The sequence below is a fragment of the Panthera onca genome, chromosome D2 (genome assembly GCF_046562875.1).
Source record: "Panthera onca isolate mPanOnc1 chromosome D2, mPanOnc1 haplotype 2, whole genome shotgun sequence".
Taxonomy (NCBI): Eukaryota; Metazoa; Chordata; class Mammalia; order Carnivora; family Felidae; genus Panthera; species Panthera onca.
This window is the reverse complement of record NC_138349.1, coordinates 7,923,724-7,929,884: the sequence shown is the minus strand read 5'-3', so window position 1 is coordinate 7,929,884 and position 6,161 is coordinate 7,923,724. Positions and strand designations below refer to the sequence as shown.

Below are 6,161 nucleotides of genomic sequence, written 5' to 3'. Positions count from 1 at the left end.
ACGCTCTGCCCATCTGGTGTGAGCATTTCCACGCTCTGCCCATCTGGTGTGAACATTTCCATGCTCTCCCCATCTGGTGTGAGCATTTCCATGCTCTGCCCATCTGGTGTGAGCATTTCCACGCTCTGCCCATCTGGTGTGAACATTTCCATGCTCTCCCCATCTGGTGTGAAGGCTTCCATCCCCTCCCCTTCCAGAGTGTAGTCCCAACACTCCACCTCATTCAAAGCCCTTACCACTTCTTTCACTGTCAAATGTCTACAGATCCTTCAAGAACGTGCTCCAATCTTCTCCCTCATTGAACCATTCCTGCAGATGCTATGGCTACAGTGGCCTCCAGGGACACGCCCAGACTTCAGTCCCTTCGACACACTCCATTTACTTACCCAGCACTTCCTACGGGGGCATCTCTCTATTCTCTGCCTCCTAGGGAATGAAGCAAAATCGTCAAAGGAGACCCCTCTTCTCTATCAACATCCCCCTCACCCTCATCTAGCCAGTGGTATCACATGACTCCAGGGCTTCTCTCAGCTGATCTGTCCTCTGACCTGGACCTTTCTGCCCAGGCCTAGCATCCCTGGCTCATTTCCTACTCTTAGCACCAGGTTTTCCTCCGCTCAGCTCAAAAGATTGGTGACAGCCCACTGGGCTGCCTTCTCCTTTTTGGATTTTTGGGTTGGCCCCTGGATCCTGCCTCTCTCGTCACATCGCCATTCTATGCTTTACAGATTCCACCCTCAATGCACACTTTGCCTTCAGACCTCCTGTCCTGTATGGGGCCCTCGATTCCTGCACATCAGGGGGACAGTGGGCCATCCACGTGGGACAGGTGCCCACTGTTGCCTGGAAAATGTCATTTGCTCACCATTCCTTCTCCCACCCTTACCATGGTATCCCTGTGGATGGAGATACTTTGTTCCTCTTTGTGGCCAATTAATAGTCCATTGTATGAATGGACCACTTTTTGTTTACTCATCATAGTTGGTGAGTATTGGGATTGTTTCTATGTTCAGCTATTGGGAATAATGCCACTACGTACATTTGGGGGCAAGTCTGTGTGTTGGACACATGCTCTGAGTTGTCTTCGACACACGCCTGGCTGTGGATAGTGGGTCTTACGGGGACTCTGTGTTCAGTTGTTTGAGGAGCTGTCACGCAGAGGCCTTCTCCCCTCTCTCTTATACTTGAACCTGAGAGGATATGCACTCAAGGCTGCTGGCAGCCACATGGTTTCTCATGCAGGAGCCTGAGAAACAAACCAACGCGGGAAGAAAACCGGTGAGAGAGAGAAATCGAGTCCTGATGATGTTGGATCGACCAATCCAAGGTCATTTCGGTTATGTAAGTCACTACCTGCCTTATTCATTTATTTCTTCATGGGCTCATTCACTCTGCTTAAAGCAGTTTGAGCGGAGGTTTCCAGTACTCGAAATGAAAAGTCTTAACTGGTCCAGCCTCACTCTCTGTGCCGATTTCCAGGTGTGGACTCATTCTCACATTGGTCTGAATCCCAAACAGAACCCACAGCGAGCACCCAGTCTCTGCTGGCAGCCAAGGCTTCAATGACGTAGGGGTGACCACGGAGCCACTGTGCTGGCATGGGGCGGTGGGCAGCCAGATCGGGCACTTCCCTTCGGAGCACTCACGGCGGGACTGACCCCTCAGGGGACAGTGAGGCCCGTCCACCCCCACATCACACATTTTTTCACTGCCAACCTCTCCTCTGTCCACGCGGGGCTCACTCCCATTCATGGACATGGCGCACCGCCTGCCCACCCTCTCCACACCCGAAGCCAGTGGCCCAGGCCTGCCCACAAGGCCATCTCTGTAGAGCCCCGTGCCCCTTGGTGGGCTCGATGACTCTGCCCAGATGGAATTCACAGGTTCCAAAGCTTCTAAATCAAGTCTACTAGAAGACTGTTGGAAATAGTTCCATTCGAGATAGAACAGTCGCCAACATTCAGGCGTTGCCTTGGGCACTGTTTTCCTCTCTCCTTATACACACAGCCAGGCAGAGCGGCCAGGACAGACGCAGGCAGAGCCTTGCCTAGGAGGACCTTGTCCCTCGCTCGCAGTGACTCTTTGGACTCAGGAGGGTGGGACTGCACCTGCCTGGGACCTAGGCTGGAAACGCTGGAGCAGGTCTGCGCTGGCATGGAGGGTAAGAGCAGAGGTGTGCAAACACTCCTAAGAAGGGAACAGTGACACCTCCGGGGCGGGGCGGGGGGCAGGGGAGGGGTCGGGGCGGGGGGCAGGGGAGGGGTCGGGGCGGCATGTCCTCCACGGATCAGTGAGCCTGTGAGGACTGGGGGGCAGGTGTGCTCCACCAGCTGGAAAACCCCAGGGTACAGGCTCTACCATGTGGGGCACCCACAGCGAGCTGTTAGGGTCTCGCATGGCCGAGAACTTGCCAGCACACTTCACTTCAGCGTTGGCAAGTGCTGCCTTGGGTTAATTAAACTTATTAATAAGATGTGATGGAAGGCGTGCCAGCTCCCTGCCAGGTTTTACGTAGTTCCTGGGGAGCCGAGGGAGGGGAACTCTGCCAGCCCACGGCACCGGTCCATAAAGCTCAGCACCCCCAGGACTCCTAACATCAGGCTCTGATACAATGCTGGGTATCTGATGAGCTGGTTGAGGACAAAGGAGCAGGCCCCACTCGTCCCTAGTTCCCAGCGCCTGGCTCAGCCAGGCTCCCAGTCCAGAACCCCTCCAGCACTCTCTGGGGAGTGAGCGTAGGCTCCCTTTGCCATGCCCCGGATGTGTGGAAGGAAGGGTCATACTCACAGAAGGCTTCCTGTTAGACTGCCCGGTGCACACAACAATGCAGAGGTGGAGGCCAAGTGATCCTTTCATCTCCCCCCAACATATCCCATTGGACCAAGTGAGCTCACCTTGGATGGGCCAAAGGGACTTCCCTCTCTCCCTCCCCCCACCATTGTCCTGTCCTTCTCCTGACCCCTCCTCCACCCCTTAGAATCCCACTTGGTCCCCACCCTGGCCCAAGCCAGAATCTCAGTCCCACGGGGTCCGCCCCGCCCCACGGCAGGAAGAGCAGGGAGAAAGTTGGGGTCCCGACGAACGGAGGCCAAGGGTTCCATCCGGGTCCAGCGTCAGGAAGAAGTATCCACCTGGAGAACCCGCCTAGCCCTGCTCGCTCTGGAAAAGCGCCGCGAGCCTAGTTTCTTCGCTCCCCCCTCCTGTTAGCCTCACCTGCAACAGGCCAGGGTTTCCCGCTCCTTGAAGTGACACACAGGTTTGCCGGGCATTGGTCACTGCGTTTACTCATCTCTCCAGAGCACAGTTCTTGGCCACTTCCTCTGGGCGCCAGGGAAGGCTGCGGAGGTAACGAGAGGAGAGCCGAACAGGCCCCTTCCTGCCTGCGGGACCCGGCAGTCCTGCGTCGGGTGCCATGGCACGCTACAGACACCGTGATGGCTTGGGGACGGCCTCCCAGTGGGATGATGGGTCCCCGGGTCCCCTCGCCACACACATCACCTCTGAATGCCAGGTGGCAGCAATCTCACTGTAAATGCCATTGTCATTGTAAACAATGACGGTGGCCACGCCATTCGCGGGCACTCAGCGCTGACACCACACACATTCCATGTGCAACTTGGCTTTTAGCCTTGAGCTGACTCTACCCGGTACGATGATCACATTCCCCAGAGCAGGAAACTGAGGCTCAGAGACGGGAGGTAAGCTGGACCGAGATCCGACCTCCGGTCTGGACCCAGACCCTAAGGGGCTCCGCCCACCCCCTCCCCGGGCCTCTCTGGAGCTGTCCCGGTGCTGGGTCACGGGGACGGCACGAAGCACAGGGTCCACAAATGTCGTTTCCCATCTCCCATCGTGAATCTGGGTTCCTCCAGGACCGCACGCGAGATGATTTTCCTGGGGGCTCAGGGTCGAAGCTGGGTCTGCAGAGCCCTGTTGACATCTTGCCCTGTCCCTGAGCTCTTTCCAAACACAGACGCTTTTGTGCCGTGACCTGCCGTTTTCCCATGGCCCGACCAAGTATGCTTGCCGCATCACATCGTTGACTTTCCCAACATCCGTGTCCCTCCAGGCACGCTCGTGCAAGTACCTTCCCGAGGCTGACGGGCTTCCCGAGAGAGACAAGCACGCTGCCGGCCGCAGCCCCTCCTCCGAGCCTCTCACCCCTTGGGCCACGACGGCCTGGTGGAGGCTGAAGCCACAGCAGCCGGCCCAGGGCCGTGGCGCACTGGTGCCGCCCCGTGACTGACGGGGCCACCAGGAGGCCCAAAACCCTCGTGAAGGTGTCTGTGCAGGTCCCACAGCACCGTCCTGGGTGTGGTCTGAGGCCACCCCAGGATGACCCCCGCCGCCTCCCCCGGTCCAGCTCCCTGCTGAGGCCTCTGCGGCCACACGGACTGTCGTGGGTCCAGAGCAGCAGAAAGAACACCCCCGCCTGCAGCCCCTACGGGCTCCAAGACTCGGGAAGCCTCCCCGCACAGCCTGGTCCAGGCAGGGTGGGTGGGGGAGTGGGGGGTCCCTGTCTCTGACCACCTCGCCCTGAGCCACAACCTCTCCCAAACAGGCGGCCGGGAGAAGCGGCAGGGAGCGTGTGCTGGGACATCTCAGCACCTCATGTGGTCTCTGACCCTCATGTCCTTCTCTGTGAAGTTAGGACAATGATAACATGCAGCACTGCCGTGAGGATTAAATATGACGGGTGTGAACACTGCCTGAATCCTGGCAGATGGCCGGTGCCCCTTAAACATGGTCACCATGAGATCAGAAATGCGAGGGCTGGGAGGGCTCACCCACTTCCTTCACCAAACGTTGGAATTAATGCGGCTAAAAATGACTTGCCGCTCAGGGGCGCCCGGTGGCTCAGCCAGTCAAGCATCGGATTCCCGATTTTGGCCCGGGTCGTGTTCTCGGCGTTTGTGAGATCGAGCCCGCGTGGGTCTCTGTGCCGACAGCACGGAGACTGTTTGGGATTCTCTCTCTCCCTCTCTCTCTCTGCTCCTCCCCAGCTCACACTTTGTCCCTCTCTCTCAAAATAAATATATATATTTTTTTAAAAATGACCTGCTATGGGGCGCCTGGGTGGCTCAGTAGGTGAAGCGTCCGACTTCAGCTCAGGTCACGATCTCGCGGTCTGTGAGTCCGAGCCCCGCGTCGGGCTCTGTGCTGACAGCTCGGAGCCTGGAGCCTGTTTCGGATTCTGTGTCTCCCTCTCTCTCTGACCCTCCCCATTCATGCCCTGTCTCAAAAATAAATAAACATTAAAAAAAAAATTAAAAATGATCCGCTGTTCATTAAGTGTCTGTGGGGGGCTGGGATCAAGCAAGAAAACCACAGCTCTGTGTGATAGATGTTCCCAGAGCAACACCCTCTAGGGGACACACACCCTCTCCTGACCTGGGTCTCTGTGGCCTCAAGCTGACCTCAGATGACAGCACATGATTCGGTGCATGCGGGTAAACTTGGGGTGAAGGCAAGATGTCTCATTTCTCCCCCCAAGGGCACTACTGTAAAGCCCAACAGGTGGAAGGGGAAACTGAGGCAGCCTCTTTGGCATCTCAGGGTAACCAGAGGCCCAGGGTGAGGCCCAGAGAAGGTGGGGAATCTCACCCTGAACCAGACACGATGAAGCAGCCCAGATGCCCTCCAGCTGCCATGGACTAAAAAGTCAGGAGCCTGCAGCAGGGCCCAGCCTGGAGGCCCCTCACCCGGGCCACTAGAGTCAGCACCAAGGGGCCACGCAGAATCCCCTGCCGCCCCGCACCCTCCTTCTGCCACCACATGTCCCCCACCCAGCCCCACTCATCCCAAAGGGACAGGGTCTCTGGTAAGTCAGAGGGCACAGGCAGGGGGGGTACATGCACACAACGCACTCAGGTGACGCCGGGAGAAGCGGCTGACGTCAGCAGGTGACTGGTCTGCCCCCCAGAGGGCTACCTGGGAGAATCGGGAGCTCCTCCAGAGAAGCCAGGGGAAGACCAGGCCCGGCCCCCCACCAGGACCCGGAAGACAAGGAATGCCGGGTGCCGAGCTCTACCCGGGCAGGTGGGCCACCGACGGGGAACGAGACAAAAGGCAGGACTGGCCGGCAGTAAGGATTTCCTTCTGGGTCAAACCCACAGGCCCGCCAGACCCTGCAGGTCTGACTCAGGGGACTCATGCCTCAT

The 6,161-nt window shown here is 57.9% G+C and overlaps 1 long non-coding RNA gene across 1 annotated transcript; it reads left to right on the top strand.

Annotated features, from left to right (window-relative positions):
* The first annotated feature begins 1,992 nt into the window (after positions 1–1,992).
* On the top strand, positions 1,993–5,046 carry LOC144613248 (uncharacterized). The gene is made up of 2 exons (XR_013550645.2): positions 1,993–2,161; positions 4,070–5,046. It is a non-coding gene; the product is annotated as an uncharacterized LOC144613248 (long non-coding RNA).
* Positions 5,047–6,161: the final 1,115 nt, after the last annotated feature.